Genomic DNA, 22732 nt, shown 5'->3' with positions numbered 1-22732 from the left:
AGGGCTCAAAATGTGTGCCCCAAAAAGTGAAGCAGGTCTCGTTATCAGAGCCTATCCCAAAAATTTGAAAAAAGTCACAGCGGTGCTCTACGGAATCGAGGCCTCAAAATACGTCCGATTCCAATATCTGCATGTTTCCATATTTTGGAAATTCACCCGGCAACCCCCCTTAAGTTCATCCTAGAATTACAAAACTTGGCATTTGTGTAAGGGATGACATAAGGCACAATTTGGTCAAGTCCACACTATATATGTACATACGCATTCTTTTGTGCACGCAGTAAATTGGAAATATGGATATGATAAATGTATATACGTGCATATATATGTACAGGATTCGGTAATAGGCAGTTTGTTTGTTTAAGGGAGCACACAGCAGCGAGATAGACACAAAACGAATGCAAAAATCCATGAAGACTGGAATTTGAACTCAGGGGCAAAGAGATTGAGAGGCTAGCGCTCCACTCCCTTAACCATCGCGCCCTCGGAATTCCATTTGATGACAAAAGGTAAATATCTGTATGATTTTAGGATCAACGAAATAAAATGACGGTATATTGTGTACCGTTATACACACTGGCCAAGTTAGCGAAAATTCGGGATTCTTCTAATCCTTTGCGGGGCAGTAAAAGGAGGTAGTAAATAGACTTTCAATGTTCCAATTCGTTACATTGACTACGCGTTGATTGGGTAGAACCTCTCAATCTTGTTGCCATGGGTTTTTATCCTAGTTGTCATGGATATTTATGTTCGTCTTTGTGCCTTTCTCATTGCTGTGAACTTATCAATAGCTCCGCCTTCAGTGTGATGGAAATGATACCGGAACATATTCTTTCTGAAAATGAAGTAAGAAGCGAAAACAATAACAGCAAAGACATGCGGATGCTTCATAAAAAGAGTGAACAGGTTTATATTTCCTTCCTCATTGCATGCAGGAAACAATTTATTCAGAATGACGAATAACTTAAGAGGTTAACGGAGAACAATACAATTCGTAATCATACTGATTTTCAGTAAAGTTCCACACCTTCATCTTCCTACTTTTTCAAACTGAGCAAAACCGGCAAACCTTACGCTCTCCCCAAAAAAATGCCAACCCTCTGAAACTACAGAAATAGAAAAAAAAACAATTTCAGGAGTTACAGGTTTAATTCTCTGATCCCCGTAGATATAGCGATAATAGCTCAAATAATTCTCAAGCGCATGAAGGTACATCGCGACAAACGCTCGGATATTGTAGTCTTCGCTGATACTCCCCCTTCCACTTTCCTATGATCGATAATATATGTACAATATCCCTAGAAGCTCACAACCATTGTAAAAAGCTCATAATAAAAAATGCAATTTTCTCTCCTATATTCATGTCAACATGTCCACCTTCGAATTAGCTAAAATCATTGATCTTAGTAGGAATGATCCTGTGAACGGCAGTCATACAGGGAGTTAAAAAAAGAGACCTGATCACGATTTCACATTGCTTTGCGGTGTAGGGTCTGCAAAAATAAAACTGTCTGCAAGATTCAAGACCAAATGAACTAACTATTACATGAGTCATGATCATGCTCAAACTCCAGGTCATAGAATAGAAGACCAAGCTTCTCTTCTCTTAAGTCATCCATCAAGACGATGGCCATTTGTTTGAAATCCAGTTTCATTGATTCAAGATATTATACAAGTTCCCAAGAAATACTCTTCTTTTGAATTGTTTCTTGGCAATGCTCAAGAAACAAGTAGGGAAACCGGAAGCTGGACGGATAACGGGGGATCTGGTTCAATTTTGAATTTGACTTTTGTCAACCCTACGCTGGCAAGTTAGCGAGGACTTCACGTACGGTGGCTACCAGGCAATCACCTTTGAACTAAGGATGAAGCCATAGGGCAGAAGACCCGCACCCCGGGAAACCGTGATCCAAAGGAGCACCAGTGTGGTCTGCAATAGTGATGAATGAGCAAAAATTCATAGAGGTGTGGTTAGACCTACCTAGCAAGGCAGGCACCTCCACGGAGAAAGTTTTCCATGTCACACAAATCATCTCTAAAGCATGTGACGCGTCGATGCTTAGGAGATGCTCATTCCACACTAGAAGACCCATTTATTGGTAAAAAATGTGGACTTGCCAGTCTTCGATGGATTTTTCACAGAGCCAGCCGAACGGCTCAAGGGGCAATAGGTAGGATGGATTAAAGGCAAAAGGCAAAAGGAGCATGCCTAGAGAAAAGCCCAGAAGAACCTCAAGCTCGCCATCCAGAGGAGTAAGAGGGAATGTTCTAAGGAGCTCTGTTCGGGACCGGACATAGATCCGTGAGGTAGCGCCTATAAAATCGTGACAGGACGATTCAGAGGCCGATCATTTCCGCAGATCACGTACCCTATGCTCTTGTTGAAAATAATTCAGGGGTTATTTCGCCAGCACGGAGGGTGGGGGTTCTGACACCCTCCAGCGCCCCCTGAATGTGACGCCGATTCCACCAGTCACCAGGGACGCGCTGCTGAAGTTCTGCAGTCGAATAGGCAACAGCTAAGCCTTGGTTCTGGACGGCATACCGAATAAGGCCCTCAAACTTGCCATCAAATGTAGGCCGGATATGTTCGCGAAGCTGTTCGAAACGTGTATGTCCAAGGGTATCTTTTCTGCACTATGGAAGCGGCAGAAGCTGGTGCTGCTGCCTAAGGCTGGCAAACCTCCAGGGGAACCGTCCTCCTATAGACCCATATGTCTTCTAGACACTATGGGGAAAATGTTGGAGTGGGTAATTTATTATTAATTTATAATATATTACTCCCAGTCGTTGAGAGCCAAGGGGGCCTTTCAGATAGGCAGTATTGGTTCCGTAAGGGCAGATAAACCATTGATGCCATCAAAATGGTTACTGGCTTGGCCGAAAATATAATTCACGGAATTGGTTGTTGCAGCAAATATTCTGTGGTGGTGACTCTTGATGTGAGGAATACATTCAACTCGGCCAATTAGAACCTTAGGCGAAAGTCTCTGGCGACGATTGGTGTTCCTACCTACCTCGCCGCTATTATCGAAAGTTACTTACAAGAGCGGACGATCTGGTATAATATCGATGATGGACTCAAAGAGTATATTGTCCCCGCGGGTGTCCCACAGGGCTCTGTACTGGGCCCACTACTGTGGAACATCATGTATAATTATGTACTTAACCTTCTGGTTTCGGAGGAGGCCACGGTGGTGGGTTACGCTGACGATATAACACTGGTTGCGGTCGCAAAGCATCTCGATGATGCTGAGTTGTACTAAAGCGAAGAAATCAGTATTGTTCAGGCTTAGTTAGAGAGTGGTGGACTGGGACTGGCGGAGGAGAAGACGGAAACGGTCCTCGTTACTAAGCGCCGCAAGAGAAGTGAATTAGAATCGGGGATTCACAGTCTGGCAACCGAGATGATGAACATTTATAACACCAGGTCCTCCCTTATTGCAAGTGAAAAAGCCGAAAGGGAGAGATCCATAAGCAGATAGCAACAACGAAAAGGGTTGTTGTTTAGTGGGTAAAAATCCCACACTCTGGCGTGTCGAGGTTGGTGAGAATCATTCAACGGATTCGGACTATAGCTACCAGTAGTTGAATTTATCTCGATATTCAGTGCTTTTGTTGATCATCGGAGAGTTTTATGATTTGTTGATCGCCTACGATAGGTTTACCTGGATCCCGGCGCCATGAATCCAATAATCATCAAAAAGATCAAGACCATCACCTGTCAGCGAAACGTTAGGGTGGATCCGGTGTTCAGGACTGGTAGTTTTAAACATCGGATCCACCCCAACGTTTCGGCGCCCGGGCTGCGAAGGAAGCATTCCAGACGTAACCTTCGCGTCGGAATCACTGGTGTCGCTGGTGGACGGGTGGCGAGTTCTGGAAGACTTTTCGGCAAGTGACCACCAATACATTGCTTTCGAAGTGGTGGACACAAACTCTCGGTGTGCGCCACCCCAGCGATCTTTCTGTGTATGGAACGTCGCGAAAGTGAACACCGGGAAGTTTGTCGAAACTCTGGGAACAGGTGGGGCCACGCTGAAGGGTACTCCTGGGGGCGGTGGCGCCGCAGCTGACACTGTCGTAAATTCAGTTATGAACCTGATAACGACGGTCTGCGGAGCCTCCATGCCCAGGAAAACATCGAGGCGCGGCAAACCTTCCATGTATTGGTGGACAGTGGAAATCGCAGAGCTCCGGAAGGAGTGTCACAGGCTCCGCAATGTCGTTCTAAATTAATGCAATGTAACTACCAGGAGCAATAATATCTCGGAAACAAATGTTAAACTTAAATGTTTCAATTTACCAGGACGATTTGCATCCCCTGCGCAGCCTTCGGGACCACCGTTCAAAAAAGGAGCTTGAATTAGATCCGTGAAAAATGAGAAATGGATGTGCTGTATTTCGCGTTGCACTCACTGCTAGTGCCAGCGTGACCAGGATGCCACGCTCACTCGATATGATACGTCCAACTACTTCTGCCCTTTCCGACTTATGACTCGGTTAGTGTTTTCGACCGACGTAACACCAACCTGTCAACATCCCAATTTTTTTCCGGGTTCAAAGTGATAGCTCTCATACAGTGTTTTCAAATGATTGAAAAACTTTCCAGCATTAGTTCGGTTGAACGCTGTTGAAGGCTCGTCGCTTCCAGTTCCGTATGGCGAGCGTAGGACGACGCTTCATAAAGCACCGCAACCATTCTATTACAGCCATTTCATCATTTTCCCAGTCAGGAATAGCAATTTCCAAACTCTAGGCATATTGAAAAGCCAGCCGAGTCACATCCCTCGGAGCAAGTCCAACATAAAGATCGGAAGATTTAAGCAAGTATGTCATTGAAGTCAGCTCCTGTTCCTTAGAAAATATCGTTATACGCCCAGCCGACTTCAACGTGACTGGTGTACTAGCGAAAGAAATGGGTAAAGTGAAATTTGTATTTTCTTCCGGGGATATAACGATCTGACAATGCCTCCTCACAGTCATATGAGCAAGGTCGAACTTTGCAACTTTGAACACCGACCATCCCTATTTCTGAACTGCGTGATCAGCCCAAAGTTTTTCACGGTCTATGGGGTCCTTTGTTTATATTCACGGACAATTTTTCTGAAAAATTGGAAAAAGATTAAATTTTTGGCAAATTTAGGGTTTTTTAATAAGTTGATTGACTGAAATCTCTTATTTCCTCGTTTCTTATTATATATTATTATACTTAGGTAAAAAAACATCAATATTTACACTCTCCAAAATTACACTCCCCCGGTAGTAAAAAATTGCCTGTAAACACCCCACCAAAATAAAATAAACAAAAATCCAAAACAAGATATTTTCCCATTTTCCAAGACTCAAGTGCATAAATAACTCAAAATGCGACTTTTGTCATAAAAAACACTGTATACGTCCTACAGAGTAAAACAAACGAAGAAAACTTTGTAATCAAATAAAATCCAACAAAATGTTCATAAAATCTACTTGCAAAAAAGACCAACATTGGTGTCCAAAAAAAAAACATGAAAAACATCTTTTCACTCCAAAACTACATTCGTCGGCAAATAGCGCCAACCACTTCGAACGCAATTTACTGGTAGTCACTTGCCGAGAAGTCCTCCAGGACTCACCACCCGTCCACCGATGATGCTAGAGATTCCGATGCCAAAGTGATGCCAGGGATGCTTCCTTCGCAGCCTGGGCCCTACTACGCGCCTGGTTCTCGCCCTCATTGCCGGGGTCCGTTTCCGCCTGGAGTTTGGCTGAGGCATGCACCATTCAAGGGCCCTAGCATTAGATTATCGCCTACTTCCGTCCTTCAAGGGGGCTTTCACGCTCATCCAACTGGCTTCAACAGAGTTGACCACATTCTAAATATTAAGCGTTTTGATTTCGTGATGTAGTTGCAAGGAGTTTAAATTTAGAGGAGCCGTTTCAACGACCTTAATTCTTTCAACTAAGACCGGATAACTCTTCCTCTGTGTTTCAACATCATATAAAAGCGGGACTTCCGTCTTTCTAGAGCGTACCTGTTCCACAAAACTTTTGGGGGACGGATTGGAAGCTCTCACAAACCCGGGTTCCAAGGGTGGAGGGACAATTTTTTCATAGGCAACGTTGTCAGTGTTCAGGTTTGAAGTAAGTGAATAAATTTCAGGGGGTATTATCACTTTCCACTTTCTTCCTAAATTGAAATTGAAAGACAAGTCAAATACAAAACCTTAGGTGTAAAGAAAGCTCTAAGGCTCACTATTGGCACAACCACTCAGACAGCTCACCAAAGTGGAATACTAGCCTCTACCCGTATCGTAATGTCTACCAAATCCGAGCAAACATCAACGCTTTATTAAAAAGCATGTTATCTAGCACGTAGCACGTAACACGTTATCTTTATATAAGTAATGTCACAAAAATGATACCGTTTTTATAGTGTAGTATCACATTACTATCTTGAGCCTGAAACTAAAGATCACTAAATCATTTAACAACACGCATTACTACTCAATAGAGAAGTGATAATGACATTACTCTTGTGATTATGATGTCTTCTAATGCCCGTGCCGCGATATCACAGTACAAAATTGTTCTTCGTTGTACTAGAGGTCGTGGTGTTTGTCGAGTACCGAGTAGAAACGGGTAGTCGATGTATGTAAGATCAAAAAAGTTAAAGTGTAATATCCCAAAAGTGATATCACCCAAAAGTGTAGTTTCACATTGCCATCACTAGATGTAATCCAACATCACCAAAATTATATTACAGCATCACTTGAGAACATAACATCTTCGCATCGCCACCAGAAATAATGATGCTCTTTTTTCTCTCTTGCATAAGAGGACCACTCTTCATTCGTACTCACTTGGCGTTGCAGTGAATTTTATGCTATGAATGTAATGAAGGCAGGGCAAATATAATTCTAGTGATAATATTTGGTAATATCGCCTACCAGGTGTGTAGGCCAGGGTAACGACTAATATCATTTTTCTTAAAAAGTGATGTGATATCGCACTACCTATTAAGGTGATGTTTCGCCCATCTTTAACGAAAACCACTGAGCTTGACTGGGACTCATTGGAATTCTTTCTTGTATCACGTTGTTGTTAATTTCAAATGTTTAAAAGAAGCTAAGGCAAAGGCGGGAGACAGAAAAAGAAGGTTCTCTCCGCTCCTTGAGTTTTCAACCTAACTAATAAACTTCGGTATAAGCATCTATCTTACAATTTGTAAAGTAGTTTCCCTTTTCAACTGGAGCTTCGCCTTAGTAATAGATATTCTCTTCTTGAATCCAGAAGGGATCTTACATGATAATATAGCAAGAATGAAAGCTTCAGATATATTTGGGCGATCAATCAAAATGGCTCCTGCACGTCGTTTTCTTCCACGATGGATAAGGAAGAATTGATTCAACAGCCCTTTCAGAATCAGTTTCTACTTCAATGCTTGAATCGATTGAACCTGTCGAAGTCCTTTTTGGACCTAGTGTCTCTTCCACCTCGTTGTTCAATCCCTTTATTTCAGACGGTCCTTGCTGGTTCCTCGACGCAGTAGATGAGGTTTCTTCAACAGGATACACATTAGGATGGGCCGGAGCTGGCTGGTCAGCTAGTTCCGAAGGCATATTGGTGCGTGTCACTCCAGCATCCATAGCTGAAGAATCAATTCCAGGAATGTCGTATATTGACATGGAGCGTCCGGGGTTAGCATTAATTCACCCATCATCAAAATAATTGATAGCCTTCTTGAATGGACCGAAAACTGTTCGATCGAGCGGTTGGAGCCGATGGTTGCAGTGAAGTGGGGGAGAGAGGACAACAATGTCATAGCCAATGCAGAGTTTCAAATTGTTAATGGAAACGTACGATTCGTGGTTGTCGAGTATGACAAGAACTGGGCTGTCTTTGGTTGATCGGCAATGTCTTTGAAATTGCTTCAAAAATCCCAAAAAGTGTTCCGAATCCATCCTAAAATAATGCAAGTACTTGTAACTTCCAGGAGCAATAATTTATCCGAAACAAATGTTAGACCTAAATGTTTCAATTTACTAGAAGGATTAGCAGCTCCTGCGCAGCCTTGTGGATCACCATTCAAAAAATGAGGCTTGGACCCGTGAAAAATGAGAAATGGCGATGCTGTATTTCTCGTTGCACTTACTGCCAGTGCCACCGTGACCAGGATGCCACGTTCACTCGACGTGATACGTCCAACTTGCTTCTGCCCTTTACGACTTATGACTCTGTTAGTGTTTTCGACCGACGTAACACCAGCCTCGTCAACATCCCAAATTTTTCCGGGTTCAAAGTGATAGCTCTCATACAGTGTTTCCAAATGATTGAAAAACTTTCCAACATTAGCTGGGTTGAGCGCTGTTGAAGGCTTGTCGCTTCCGGATTCCGTATGGCGAGCGTAGGGTGACGCTTCATAAAACATCGGAACCATTCTATTTCAGCCATTTGATCATTTTCCCAGTCAGGAATAGCAATTTCCAAACTCTAGGCATATTGAAAAGCCAGCCGAGTCACATCCCTCGGAGAAAGTCCAACATAAAGATCGGAAGATTTAAGCAAGTATGTCATTGAAGCCAGCTCCTGTTCCTTAGAAAATATCCTTATACGCCCAGCCGACTTCATCGTGACTGGTGTACTAGCGAAAGAAATGGGTAAAGTGAAATTTGTATTTTCTTCCGGGGATATAACGATCTGAAAATGCCTCCTCACAGTCATATGAGCAAGGCCGAACTTTGCAACTTTCTGAACTGCGTGATCAGCCCAAAGTTTTCCACGGTCTATGGGGTCCTTTGTTTATATTCACGGACAATTTTTCTGAAAAATTGGAAAAAAAATAAATTTTTGGCAAATTTAGGGTTTTTTAATAAGTTGAATGATGGAAATCTCTCCTCGTTTTTAAGGTTTTGTTTGCAAAACAAAACCGATCCGGGGTTTAAAACTACGAGCTCGGTTCTCGCCGCCATTTCCAGGGTCCGTTCCCTCTGGAGTCTGGCTGAGGCATGCCCCATTTCGTGCCCGTAATGACGTCCTCCAGAGCATCAAGCCGGCGCCGAAGGTACGGTATCGTCTCATTCGGCATCAGATAAACGCTAAAAAACTTTATCCCTAAGCACCGAATTCAGAAAAACCCATTCCCTCGGACTTGGGCAAGAACACGAAATTGAATGTCGTCCCGAACCTAGATGGCAGCTATACTCGATAAGTCATGATGCCATAAAGCTGGGATTCTTGTTCCGGCATTGCTAACTGATTAGCATTAGATCAGCCTTTACCTCCGGTGCATGTTAATTTGTAGAATGCGGATCATGCTACTCGCGCCCTAGCCGTTTCTAGTTTCGCCCTAAAGATTGAACACCATCCCGGTACTCTAGTGTGTGCGACGCTCTCACCAGACCCGTCACCATTACTACAGAGAACGCAACTTTCACTTTCATCGCAGGTCTTCGCTTGGGGATCTACCTGACCGTATTTCCGTCACACTGTCCTCCTGCCGGCCCCTTGCAAGTTGCTGACGTTTGTCCATAGTCCAGACACCTGTAGCACTTGATGGGGATTATCCGTATTCGTACCCTACCTACTATTCATCCAATTTTGATTTTCCCGCTGCTAAGGAGTTTCCTGGCATATTGCTTGGGGACTTCCACCACGGCGAGTTTTTGGCCTCGAACATTGAGAGAAGTGATACCTATCCGGGCATTGGTTACCTCTGGACATTCACGCTTTATATCCTCCTTCACTTCATCCAGTCAAGTTCTCGGTGGTGATTGTTAGCTTTTTTACCCATAATCGACTGCCAGCATTGACTAGCGGAATTAGCGAGAGTGATGTCTAGAACCGAACCCAATTGATTAAGCATAGATAGTGGGTTGAAAAATATGGACAGAACATTAAGAAAATTAAACGAAGAGTTGAGAAGAGCAGCCTCCAACCTTATCCTTTTGCCATTACTGAGGTAGTCCCCAAGATTTTTGAATCTGGGATTATATCTCTCACAGAAAAGAGAAGCCTTCCAAGGGCCATGCTGAATTCCCTGTTATGGGAGAGAAATAGATTGAAACAATAACAAAATTAGAAGTGGGGTTGAGCTTTTCAGCTATGACAATATCATGTTCTGAAGCATAGTTAATTTGACGGAAAAGAATGGACTTGTGGAATGCCAGAATGACGACGCTGCAGCTATCTTCCCTAAACTTTGAGAGGGGTGCAAGGCAAATATGTAGAAATTGTGGCTATTAGCATGAAATTCGGTGTTCGATTGATTAATCCTCAGGCTCTGAACATTCTCAAGAACAGGGGCGATTCGTTTGAAAGCATTTGGAAGAGTGGTTGCGGAGGCAGTGTGGTTCGTAGTGTCAGGACTTCTCTTCTTCACAGCGGCAGGGTCTCTAGCGACCCTATTTGAGTCCTGAGGAGTACTTTTGATACTTGAGCTCCCTTTACTGTCCGAACCTAGGAGTGGGTCATAATAATTATTTGACTCACGAGCAGCTTCTGTACATTCTTGACATACCATATTCTATCCACTTAGGGTATCATCTACCCCTGGCGTTGTGTGTTGGTATCTCCACATAGTAAGAATTTTTTTCTCGCAGGTCCCAAAGCAGTTTTCAGCAGCACCGTTAAAACATCTTGACTTTCGGGCTTTGCAAAACTTGTTGATATGACCCGGTCTACCACACTGAAAAGATTGGGACGCGACGAAGTTTCAAATAGGAGACCCTCACTCTCGTGTAGGTAAAAAAAAAGGATCTAGTTAGTCAGTTCCCTCGAAGGTCACCCTCACAGTGGTCGAGGGCACTCTATTACCTTCGGGCTCATGACTTCCACGGGATGATCTACATTAACAATTTTGACCAAAGATTCTGCATTAACAATGGTTTCCATGTTATAACAGAGGGGGATGTTCCTGATAACCCTATATCTAAAAGGTATAAAGGCTCTAAAGCCCGGGGAAGTGAAACGAACATCCCGGACAGCCTATTAGCATTGACATGATCCTTCAACTGGACGGACTGTCGCGTTCCTCCAACTGGCTTCAACAGAGTGAACCACATTCCGAATATTAAGCGTTTTGATTTCGTGATGTATCTGCAAGGAGTTTAAGTTTAGAGGAGTCGTTCTTTTAACTAAGACCGGAAAACTCTTCTTCTGTTTTTCAACATCATACAAAGGCGGGACTTCCGCCTTTCTAGAGCGCATCGTTCCACAAAACTTTTGGAAGGCGGGCTGGCACATCAATTAATGATTGGACTTAAAAATAGGAAACCCTTTTCAAATCATTTTTGCACTGCATATTAAATTGGTCCTTATAAAGCAGTTTTTAAGCACTCTTGATAAGTGAAAAAGCCGCAATTCAGTACGGAAAAAAATGAAACAGAAATATTTGACCGTCCACAAATAAAACCTGCGTTCGTAACTTCAATGAACAAGTCAAAGTCTTAGGTGTAAACCAGGCACTAAGATTCACTATTTGCACAACTACTTAGACAGTTTTTTTTCTGAACTCATTAAAAACTGTCTCGCTCAACTTGAACTTATTAAAATAATTTTTCGAAATCGAGTCAATGTTTTCTATCCGTCTGTCCATTTATCTGTCTACTAATATGTTAATCCCAACTGTGGAACAGCTATACCAACCGTCGCGAGATTTCATGGAAATATGTCATCTTAAAACGAAGTTGAGCTAATACTGCAAAAACCATATTCATTCCTTAACCTTATCTGAACATCATAGTTTCCCCTTGGCGCAATTCTGGGGTGGTATGGCGAACAAATAAATAGGAAATATAATTAATGACGAATATAATGACCTCACCGAAGCAGAATACTATCCTCTACCATTATTGTAACGTATATTAAGTCGGAACAAACGTCATTTTTATTCTATCTTTCTATACGTTAAATCACAAAAGTGATACCGTTTTCATAGTACATTACCATCACGCAGCGCGAAACTAAACATCACAAAATCATTTAATAACACCGCGTCATTACTCAGTAGGCGAGTGACGATGACATTACTCTTGTGATTAGCAGTGTCTTGTAATGTCCATGTTGATGTGGTATGTACGAAATCGTTCGTTGTTGTGCAAGCAGTGGTGGTGTTTGTCGAGTGCCGAGTAGAAATAAGTAGGTGATGCATATAATATCACGCAAATTATATCATCTTAAAGTGTGATACCCCAAAGTGATATCACCTTAAAGTCTACTATCACGTTACCATCACTAGACGTAATCAAAACATCATCAATATTACAGCATCATTTGAGAACATAACACCACCGCATCACCACCAGAAGTAATGATACCCTTTTTTCCCTCTTGTATGAAAGGACCACTCTTCATTCGCACCAACTTGGCGTTGCAGTGAATTTTATGCTATGAACGTAATGAAGGTAGGGCAAATATCATTCTAGTGATAATATTTGGTAATTTCGCCTGCCGGGTGTGTAGGTTAGGGTAACGACTAATATTATCTTTCTCAAAAAGTGATGTGATATCGCACTTCGTACTAAGGTGATGTTTCGCTCATCTCTAATGAACAGCACTGAGCTTGACTGGGACTCATTGAAATTCTTTTCTGTAGTATCACCTTGTTGTTAATTTCAAATGTTTAAAAGAAGTTAGATATTGCCTTCTATTTGTAGTTAAGTCTAAAATTGATAGACCAGTAGCTTACTCCAAACTACAATTTTATTTTATTATGAATATATATATTTCGGGAGCAACTTACTCCCTTCATCAGTACAAAGCTACTAGGTAGCTTATACATACATAATAAAATAAAATTGTAGTTTGGAGTAAGCTACTGGTCTATCAAGTTTAAAAGAAGTTAAGGCAAAGGCGGAAGACAGAAAAAGAGGGTTCTCTCTGTTCCTGGATTTTTCAACCTAACTAACAAATTTCAGTATAAGTATCTGTCTTACAACTTTTTTGTGGTTTTATCTGGTTCTAGAATGACTTTATTAATATACATTCCAATCAATTCGTTTCTTTATCTGGAATTCCCACCCCTGATGAGTTTCTGAATAAAAGAGTTCATTTTTCTCCAGACAAGATTCTATACAAATTTATATTTTTTTGTAGAATTTCTTGGCAGTCTTTGACTAGTATTGCAGAAAGTCCGGAAGGTACATTTCAAATTAACCACCATCATCAAAATGCGCACTTTTACATAACGTTTGATATATCCATATACACATATAAACCAATATTGAACAATTAGAAATTCGGTGACATTATCAGCATCTTCCGATCACATTCACATTAACAAATTGGTGAGTAGTACATAATTATTCATATGAAAATGCCTGTCTTGCCCAGAGATAATAAATTATTTTTTTTGTTGATGGAATGATTAGAAAAACCAAAATTCCACAAATTCAGAATTATCAAATTCAGCTTAAAACCAGCATCATTTCCTCCATGGAAATTATACACTTTTTCGTATATACAAGCTTGCTCATGTTAACGGCGATATTATTCAAATCGTGTTGGTCTATACTGGAAAAAAATCACCTCTATCTAGATCTATACATATATATAATAAGATACACGTCCCTAATAAGTTTATCTCGGTCTAAATAGAGATTATGCCACATTTAACGTGATTGAATATGGTCAACAACTTCATTATGGTGTGTATGTACATTTTAATTAAATGGTAGTTTCAAACTGTATAAAATTGGAATCTAACACATCAAGGAGAGTATGTTAAAAAAAGAGAGCTAAAGAAAAATTTATCATTAAGATACCAATAACACTAATTGCCGTCATAGTTCTACCCACTCAATTTAAGATAATTTCTAATATGTGCAGTAGTCGAACCAAGATTGGAGGAGTTGATTTCTTGATTTCTTGGCATTCAGGTAAAATCGTTGAAATGCTTGGCGACTTTCTCTGTTTTAATTACATAGTTGGCTAGAAAGCCAATGGGGACCGGAATAATAGTATTTGGAAAAATTTATTGCCTTCTGTGGTATAATTTTAATTATCTGCTTGGCGCGTTATATATTTAAGAAAGGAGTTTAATCTCCTTTATCGTACAATATTCCAGCTTTCTTAACAACCAACGGTGTCCAAGGAGTATCTACAATGGTGCGGAACGTAACAATTTGCAGTAGAAACCAACTTCAGAAATTAATTCCGGATGACTATATATTTTGAATCCTCAATGGATCCAGCGCAATCACGAATATCACAGCAAGCCGATAGTAGAAATTATCAATGGACAAAAAACACTAATTTTCTAAAACACTGTAACACGCCACATCACTCCGCCCCCAGAAGAAACCTAGGGGGTTTTGGCGACCGATCCCGGAACTTCGTTCCCCGTTAATCCACAAAACGGACAAGACGCTGCTTCGGTGCGCACACGGGTTTCAGTCTGGACAAAGAGACCGCCTTTTTGTGTCCACCGATCTCGAGCTGGAAGAAATGTTCTCCCCTCTCGAGAAGGCGGTAGGGGCCCTCATATGGAGGCTGCAGCGGCTTCCGGACGGCATCCGTCCTGACCAGAACGTGCGTGCATGTGTCTAGTTCCTTGGGCGAACAGGCAGGTGTGGGCGAGTGTCGAGTGGGTGGTGGCGCTTTGATGCGTCGGATATTGTCCCTCAGCAGACGCACCAACCCCGAATCCGTGAGACCCGATCTCTTGTCGAAGACCGGATCGCTTTGGAGTCTTGGGTTCTCCCCGTATACCAGCTCCGCGGGGCTGGCAGCAAATTCCTCTCGGCGGGTTGTACGTAGGCCGAGTAGGACGAGAGGCAAGACTTGAGTCCAGTAGTCCGCTGTCGTTTAAAACCTAGGAGTTTGCCTAACTCCGAGAAAATGGTGGATTCAAATTGCATTCCCTGGTCAGTGATGACCACTGCAGGGACGCCAAAGCGAGGTATCCACTCTCGGCAGAGGGCTTCGGCACAAGATTGCGCTGTAATGTCTTTCAGAGGTATTGCCTCAGGCCACCACATGAACCTGTCGATGATTGTGAGGTAATACTTGTAACCGTGCGAGTCTCGCAAAGGCCCTATTATGTCGAGGTGTATCGTATGGAAACGCTTGGTAGTGCGGGGGAATGAGCCCACTTCTTTCCTTACGTGCCTGGAGACTTTACACTTCTGGCATGCGATGCACTCTCTGGCCCAGGAATTGATATCCTTGTTCATGGAGGGCCAGAAGTATTTTCCGGTGACTAACCGATTTGTTGTCCTGATGCCGGGGTGCGCCAAGTCGTGAACTGCGTGGAACACTTCCTTGCGAAATGTGGCCGGAATGTATGGCCGAGGTCCCTTTTCCGAGTCTTCGCAGCAGAGCAAGAGGTTCGAGCCGAAGATGGGCAACTCCCGAAATTTGTATTTGGGGTTGGACTTGAGGCTCTGAAGTGCTGCGTCATCCTCCTGCGCCTTGGCAATAGCCGAGAAATCGAGTGAGGCGGGGATGTTAACCTCGGAGACACGAGACAAAGCGTCAGCAACTATGTTGTCCTTGCCGGACACGTGCTGGTTGTCTGACGTAAACTGGCTTATGAAGCTCAGGTGTCGAAGCTGACGAGGGGACGCTTTGTCGGGCTTTTGTTTCAAAGCATACGTGAGAGGCTTATGGTCCGTGAACACTGTGAACGGCCTGCCTTCTAGGGAGAAACGGAAGTATTTGATGCTCAAGTACGCGGCGAGTAGTTCGCGATCGTAAGTACTGTAGTTCCGTTGAGCGGGATTCAACTGTTTCGAGAAGAAGCTCAACGGCTGCCAAACTTGATCCACCTTTTGGTGAAGGGCAGCACCTACTGCGATGTCAGAGGCATCAACAAAAACGGCTAGAGGTGCATCTTGCAGAGGAAATGCCAAGAGTGTAGCGTCAGCCAGTTGCTGTCGGGATTTATTGAACGCGCGGACAGCCTCTTCAGACCACACAATCTCTCGTGTGTCTTTTGTTTTGGGGCCAGACAAATGCGCGTTCAAAACGGACTGGTGATGGGCGGCCTTGGGCAGGAAACGACGGTAGAAGTTTAGCATGCCCAAGAACCTCCTCAACTCCCTCACTGTTTTTGGACGCGGGAAGCTTGTAATTGCTTGCACCTTGTCTGGGTCGGGCTGTATTCCTTCAGAGGAAATGGAGTGGCCGAGGAATCTCACCTGTTGTTGAGGGAATTTGCATTTCTCAACGTTTAGGACTAAACCGGCCTCAAGGAGACGTTGAAAAATGCACTCGAGATGGGCTAAGTGTTCAGACTCAGTAGAAGAGGCGACCAAAACATCATCCAAGTATACGAAACAGAAATCGAGGTTTCGCAGGACTGAGTGAATGAACCTTTGAAAGGTTTGCGCCGCATTGCACAATCCGAAAGTCATTCGGGTGAACTCGAAGAGTCTAAAGGGTGTGCATATTGCCGTCTTTGGAATGTCTTCAGGAGCTACTGGGATTTGGTGGTAAGCCTTGGCTAAGTCCAAGGTCGAAAAGATGCGGCAATTCGCGAGGTGATGCGCAAAGTCGTGGATGAGTGGAATTGGATATCGGCCAGGAACAGTCTGTGCATTTAGCCTTCTGTAATCCTCACAGGGGCGCCATTCGCCATTAGGCTTAGGGACCATATGTAATGGGGAAGACCAACAGCTGTTTGAGGGCCTGCAGATACCCTGTTGAACAAGTTGTTCAAATTCTTTCCGCGCAATAGCCAGTTTCTGGGGTGGTAGAGGACGCACCTTCGAGAAAATCGGGGAACCAGTAGTATTAATGTGGTGCTGAACATTGTGCTTCACTGGTTTCGAGAGACTACACTCGGTAGTAATCTGGCTGAACTTTTGGAGGAGTGTCCGAAGACGAGAGTCGGTGATGTCTTCCAAAAGAACGGAAAGGTTATTGTCAGCGTGAGATACCATTTGGCCCGACGAATTAAGGTTGGTCGTGGGGTCTATAAGGGACTTATTTTGCAAGTCCACCAGCAACCCATAGTGACACAAGAAGTCTGCGCCTAATATGGGGAAGCTGACATCCGCCAGGATGAAACGCCACGAAAATGTCCTACGCAAGCCAAGACTCACGTCCACTTGCCTGTACCCGTATGTATTGATGCGGGAGGAATTTGCTGCCGCCAGTTTGAGGGGTTGTGGATAAAGTTTATGATGCCGGGGTACGGGAAGAACCGAAACCTCCGCACCCGTGTCGACGAGGTAGTTGCGCCTGCTGAAGGGGTCGAAAATAGTTAGGCGAAGTGGCGCTGCGCTCTGGGTGGCCGTCGCCAAGACCTCCCGCGGACCTAGTTTTTTGCGGTAGGCGCGAATTTACAAGGTAGCGTACATCTTGTCGCTTTATCTCCGAATCTCAGATGGTACCAGCAAATACCTTTGTCCGCAGGCTGTCTTGACGACCTGCTACCCGAACGCCTTTTTTCGTGTGGCGAACCGTGAGCGAGCTCGCGATCTGGCACTCGAACGCTGAGCGTCCAACGTCGCCCGCATCTCGGCCACGCTGGCCGTTAAAGCTATCTCGCGCCTTAAGTTGCCCACCTCATCCGACGGTGGTTGAATGGCCGCTATGGTTGGGCGAACGTACACCTCCTGCACCTGGTCGGCCGTCGCTGCCAGTTCCTTCAAGGAACCGGAGACGCAAGCTAGGATCGCCTGGATGCCCTCCGGGAGCCGTCGCAGCCAGAGCGACTTGATCAGGTCATCGCCAATCTTGCTCCCACCCAATTGCCTCATTTCGCGAAGCAATTGGCTGGGAGTTCGATCACCCAACGTTGACCCCCCCAAGAAATGGTCTAATTTTGCCGACTCGCTTGCCAACAGGCGCCTGATCAACTCACTCTTGAGCTGCGTGTCTGATGCCGACTTCACTACGTCGGACACCATAAGAATAGACTCTTCGTCCAGGCCGACCACCGCGTAGTTGAAGCGGGTCGCGTCCGATGTGATGCCGGACATTTGGAACTGCGCTTCCAAATGCACGAACCACAGCTCCGGGTTCCGCCGCCATAACGGAGGAACGCGTACGGCGAGGGCGGTCACTTGCGGGTCCGATGGGCCTGCCGCGTCTTTGCTGTCGAACGACATCTTGAGTAACGAAAAGTAGGAGTTTGCAATGAACACGCGGTGAGTTTATAATAAAAACGCGGTGAATTTACTCCGACACGGCAGGCCGCACCCACAAATGACCGCACGAACAAAGTGGATAACACGACCGAAGCGGACGCTCGCTAGCGCAGACCGAGAAAAAAAAAAATAACTCGCCAAGAAAATGGAGAACCCGCGATGAGATAACACCTTGACGCCGTCTCTTGCAGCGGGTATAACTTTTATTTTTTTTTTTTTCTTTTTGACAAACCCTTATTCTCTCGTAAATATTTATATAAAACAAAAATATATTAAATATATAAATGCGGAGTAAATAGTGTAGAAAACTTCTATGTGATTTTTATAGTAAAAAGTGTGGTTATGTAGTGTTAGTTGGAATGAAGTTGATGGGCCGTCTCCTTTCCTGCGAAACTCCTTGCGATGGAAGCAATTATATTTTTTTATCGGATATAATAATTAGTTGTGTTGTGCGTAGAAAGCTGTTGATGAATCGCAGCTATTTCTTGCCCTTGGAGGCCTTTTCGGCAGCCTTGGTCACCTTGCCACCGCTAGTGTCTTTGAAGTTTACAGCCTTGATTACACTGATAGCGACGGTCTGTCTCATATCACGAACAACGAAACGACCCAATGGAGGGAACTTCTGGAACGATTCGACGCACAAAGGTTTGGTTAGGACGAGGATGACGATGGCGGAATCACCAGACTTGATGGCCTTGGGGTTCTCCTCGGCGGCGACGCGATGCTCCGGGAAAATTATCAAATGTATTTGCAGCAACGGAGACACTTGAATGGCTAAAGTTCATTCATTCTGCAATTAAACGTTCATTGCTCCAAAACTTTAGTGTTGTGGATGTAAAATCAACAGTAACGGAAACCGTATCGAATGTTAAGGAAGTCGTCGTTGAAGCCGTCCAGAATGTAGGACACGGAATTGAGTCAGATTATTAAAGAAACCAATGATATTGTAAGTGATACGATAGACACGACAAATGATCACGTCGGGGTCACCAATTTAATCTCCTTTATCGTACAATATTCCAGCTTTCTTATCAACCAACGGTGTCCAAAGAGCATCTACAATGATGCGGAACGTAACAATTTGCAGTAGAAACCAACTTCAGAAATTAATTCCGGATGACTATATATTTTGAATCCTCAATGGATCCAGCGCAATCACGAATATCACAGCAAGCCGATAGTAGAAATTATCAATGGACAAAAACACTAATTTTCTAAAACACTGTATTTTTAACTAATTTCTTTGGCAAAATTTTCCATCTGAATTTTATGACTGCTACTCGCCGCGGTTAGAGACAGAAGACCGGCTTATTTCAATGCGGTCTTTTCTGTCCCAACCAACGGCACTTACTCACCGCTAATTCTCCACTCCCGTGGCGAGTTCTAAACGAGTTCTAAAGCGAGTGGAGTTCCGCGCCATCTACCCGTCCGCATCCGCGACATTCGAAATAAATTTCGAATGCCGCGGATCCTACCGCGCCACAGGAGTATAAAATTCTTACTAACTGTGTACTATATTCATGATTAATGATATTCAGAATATTTAGGAGGTGTGAGTAGATCTTTTGAGCCTCATCAACACCTTAGAAGTCAATAGCACCCTTAGCGAACTTATGGTGGAGCTCGCCTGCTGGGGCATGAGCCACATTATGCGGTGAAGACTCAGCTACACCTAAGCATCTTTTCAACTGAGACGCCACAATTGGGACTACTTTGTTGTCCAAGTATTTGGGAATCAAGAGCTTGTAGGCAGCAGCATAATCAAGCACTGGTCTCACAACGGTTTTACGGCTCACTCAGGTTTTAATCCCCGTGAGAAACCCGTGGCAAATTTTACTACCTTCGAAGCCTGTTTCGCCTTTATGATTGTATTGTTGATGTGATCTTTCAGGGAGAAGGGATTTAGTAATTATCCTGCCCAGAAATGTTATCTTCGGTACCTGTTTCAGAGGAAGCTGATGTACCAAGTTTTACATGGTTTGCCATTATTTCTCCTCAAAGAAAAAACGCTAGACTTATTTCTGGTCATTGGGAGTTTCAGGGTATAACATTTATTCATAAAAAGGTCAACCTGTTTTTGTAGTAACCTATCAACCTGATCATCTCCTGTCCCCATAGCAAGGATGATAAAGTCATCTGAGTATTGGTAGAGGTCAGTTGAGTCATTGAGTTTAGAGTAAAGGGGGGTTATGTACAGATTGAGAAGTACCGGCCTTAAAACACTTCCCTGGGGTAGGCCACTGTTTATCGAGCACGACCACTCACCCAGCTTTAGATCTCTATATCCCAGAAAGGGCAAGGTTCAAGAATATATATCAGATGGCACGTTTTTCTCTCTCATAGTTTCGGCAAGAAGGAGTAGGTCCACTCTTTCCTATGCTTTGCTATTGTCAGAAGACACTGCTTTCGCGATTCTGCCCTTACTCTTGGCTACAGATATTTTCAACAATAGCTCGTTTAAGCACGTCGTGGTCAATTTCTCTTTTCTGTACGCAGAGCAATGCTCCGCAAGGACGTTTTTTGTTTCTAGGAGGAAAGACGATCTTTCTTGACCATGTCGTTGAGAATTTTGGCGAAAGTGTTTATTAGGGAGATAGGTATGAAGTTCATGATATTGTTCGGATCAATGTGGTTTTTGGGTATTGAAATAATGTTGACTGTCCTCCATTTTTGTGGTGGTTGGAGAGCTCTCTAAGCCGCATTAAGTCCGCTCAGAAAATGTAATTTGGTTTCTTCATCAGCCAGTTCACATAAGAATAAAGTATCTTAACATTCCCTGGAAGGGTCTGTTTCTTGTGTTTAGCAAGAACTTTGTTCAGATCATCCATGTTGAAGTCCGCAATGCAATAGGTGGCATAAGGTATTGTAGGTAGGGGTACAGATCTTTTGCCATAGTTACCTTCTATTTCTTTGAGAATTTGTTTTTTCTTGTCTTTATCCCATTATGTAAGTTGTATGGACTCTTCCTGACAGTTTTGAACCCGCTTGATCTTTAGCCAGACCCGTTTGGTGTCGCTCTAGTTCGACATTTCTTCCTATAAGTTATCCCAGAAGTTTCGTTTTGCCCTCCTGATTTCCTCCTTCCATCGTTTAGTTGCCTGTTTGGTCTTGAGGACATTCTCGTAGTTTGGAGTTTGTCTGAAAGCTCTCATCGCTTCAATTTTTCCCTTAGATGGAAGCCTAGATCCTTATTTCACCAGTCTTCAGGAAAGAGATTGCGAGACTCATCAGCAGATCAAGTTGGTGGCATACAAAGTTAAGAGAACCCCGATACCCAGGCCTTGGGTCTCGCAATCTCTTTCCTGAAGACTGCACTGGATACTTGGAGGGGAGGGGGCATAAATCGACGTTACAATGATGCTGAGTTTAAGATTTAGTGTTTCTGAAATCAATATTTCATGTTTAGTGTCATGATTGAGTTTTCTTCATTCGAAAGGCAAGCGTCACTTCGCCATATCCATCATCCCTAAATCTGGACACTAAACAGTATCCTGTTATAACCTTGGAAATCGGAGTAAAGTAAAGTCCCTATTCCTTGCATTATATTCCAGGCTTCTAGCTATACCATCGCAATTCTCGGACGAGCCACAGTTTATGCATTTCCTTTTGGATGCTTTACACAACTTAGCAAAGTGTCCTAAGAGCCCACAGCCCGCACCGTCTTTCCCTCATTTCGAAGGGATCTACTTTGAAATATATTTTCCCAATTATAACTGATACCAGCAGCGATTCTCCAAGAAAGGTTACTTTTACAGTACCCGTGGGTATTTTGACATCCTTGTTTTCACTGTCAGGTTTTGTGCATCTCTGAGCTTTGGTTACTTTTATGTTGGACTCTGATGCTTGATTGCGTCCAATTGAGTAATACACCTTTAATGATGTCATAGCGGTACGTCGCACTAAACGAAATGAAGGGCTTAAAGCGGCGTTCTTTGACACGTGGATCCGTTAGCGGTTAGCAGCTTTCGTCCTTTTGAAAAATACCGACACTCTCGTTAAACTCTCACGTTTGATGTTGACAATATCTTTGTTATAGTTGAGGGTTTCTGCGTGCGTGTAGATAGTAGGTCTAACGCATCCATGTACTCCTCTTTGTCGTGATTTGTCTGAATTCGATGAACCTAAACTGATTACTATCTGCGTTTGGTGTTTACATCGTACAAATTCCTTTCCAGGGCCTTTGCAGGCGTGTTTTCGCTGATGGGGGTGGAAGCAAAGGAAGCCTTGGCTACTTCAGACATATTATCCTTCTCAGCTCACAATTGGATACTTTTCAGTGTACATCTCGCCCCAGAGGTCTCCAAACCCTTCAGAGAGCCCCGAAAGATCGACTGGAAAAGGTTTGGTCAAGTAATTAAGAACAAACTTTCCGGTGCGCTAATTGACAAAATTGGCATGACGGACGAACTGGAGTCAAAGGACAGGGTTCTGGAAAAAGCCATCCGATACCGCCTTTAAAGTCTCGTGCTCTGCTAAATACAGCAAGAAGACACTGCCACCGTGGTTAAACGAAGATCTCTCCAGCCTCAGTAAGCTGAACAGGGAAATCTTCAACATCTGCTACAGGCATAAATATTGGCAACCATACAAGGACTGCATGAAGAAGTACAAGCCGGCCCGCCTCTTGGCGGTCTTGGTTGGACTATTGTCGGAAC

At 43.6% G+C, this 22732-nt stretch overlaps 1 protein-coding gene across 2 annotated transcripts in view; it reads left to right on the top strand.

Moving 5' to 3' along the window:
- Window positions 1-22732, top strand: part of LOC119655603 — a 209265-nt gene that overhangs the window by 33499 nt on the left and 153034 nt on the right. The window contains exon 1 of one of the 2 annotated variants that reach the window (XM_038061560.1): window positions 11981-12053. The exons of the other annotated variant lie outside the window; for it this stretch is intronic. The gene's annotated coding sequence lies outside the window, so the exon portion shown is untranslated. Of the gene's footprint in view, window positions 1-11980; window positions 12054-22732 lie in introns of those variants that run through there. 2 annotated transcript variants of the gene reach the window in all.

The sequence above is a fragment of the Hermetia illucens genome, chromosome 4, assembly GCF_905115235.1.
Source record: "Hermetia illucens chromosome 4, iHerIll2.2.curated.20191125, whole genome shotgun sequence".
Lineage (NCBI taxonomy): Eukaryota > Metazoa > Arthropoda > Insecta > Diptera > Stratiomyidae > Hermetia > Hermetia illucens.
This window is presented reverse-complemented; position numbering and strand designations above follow the sequence as displayed.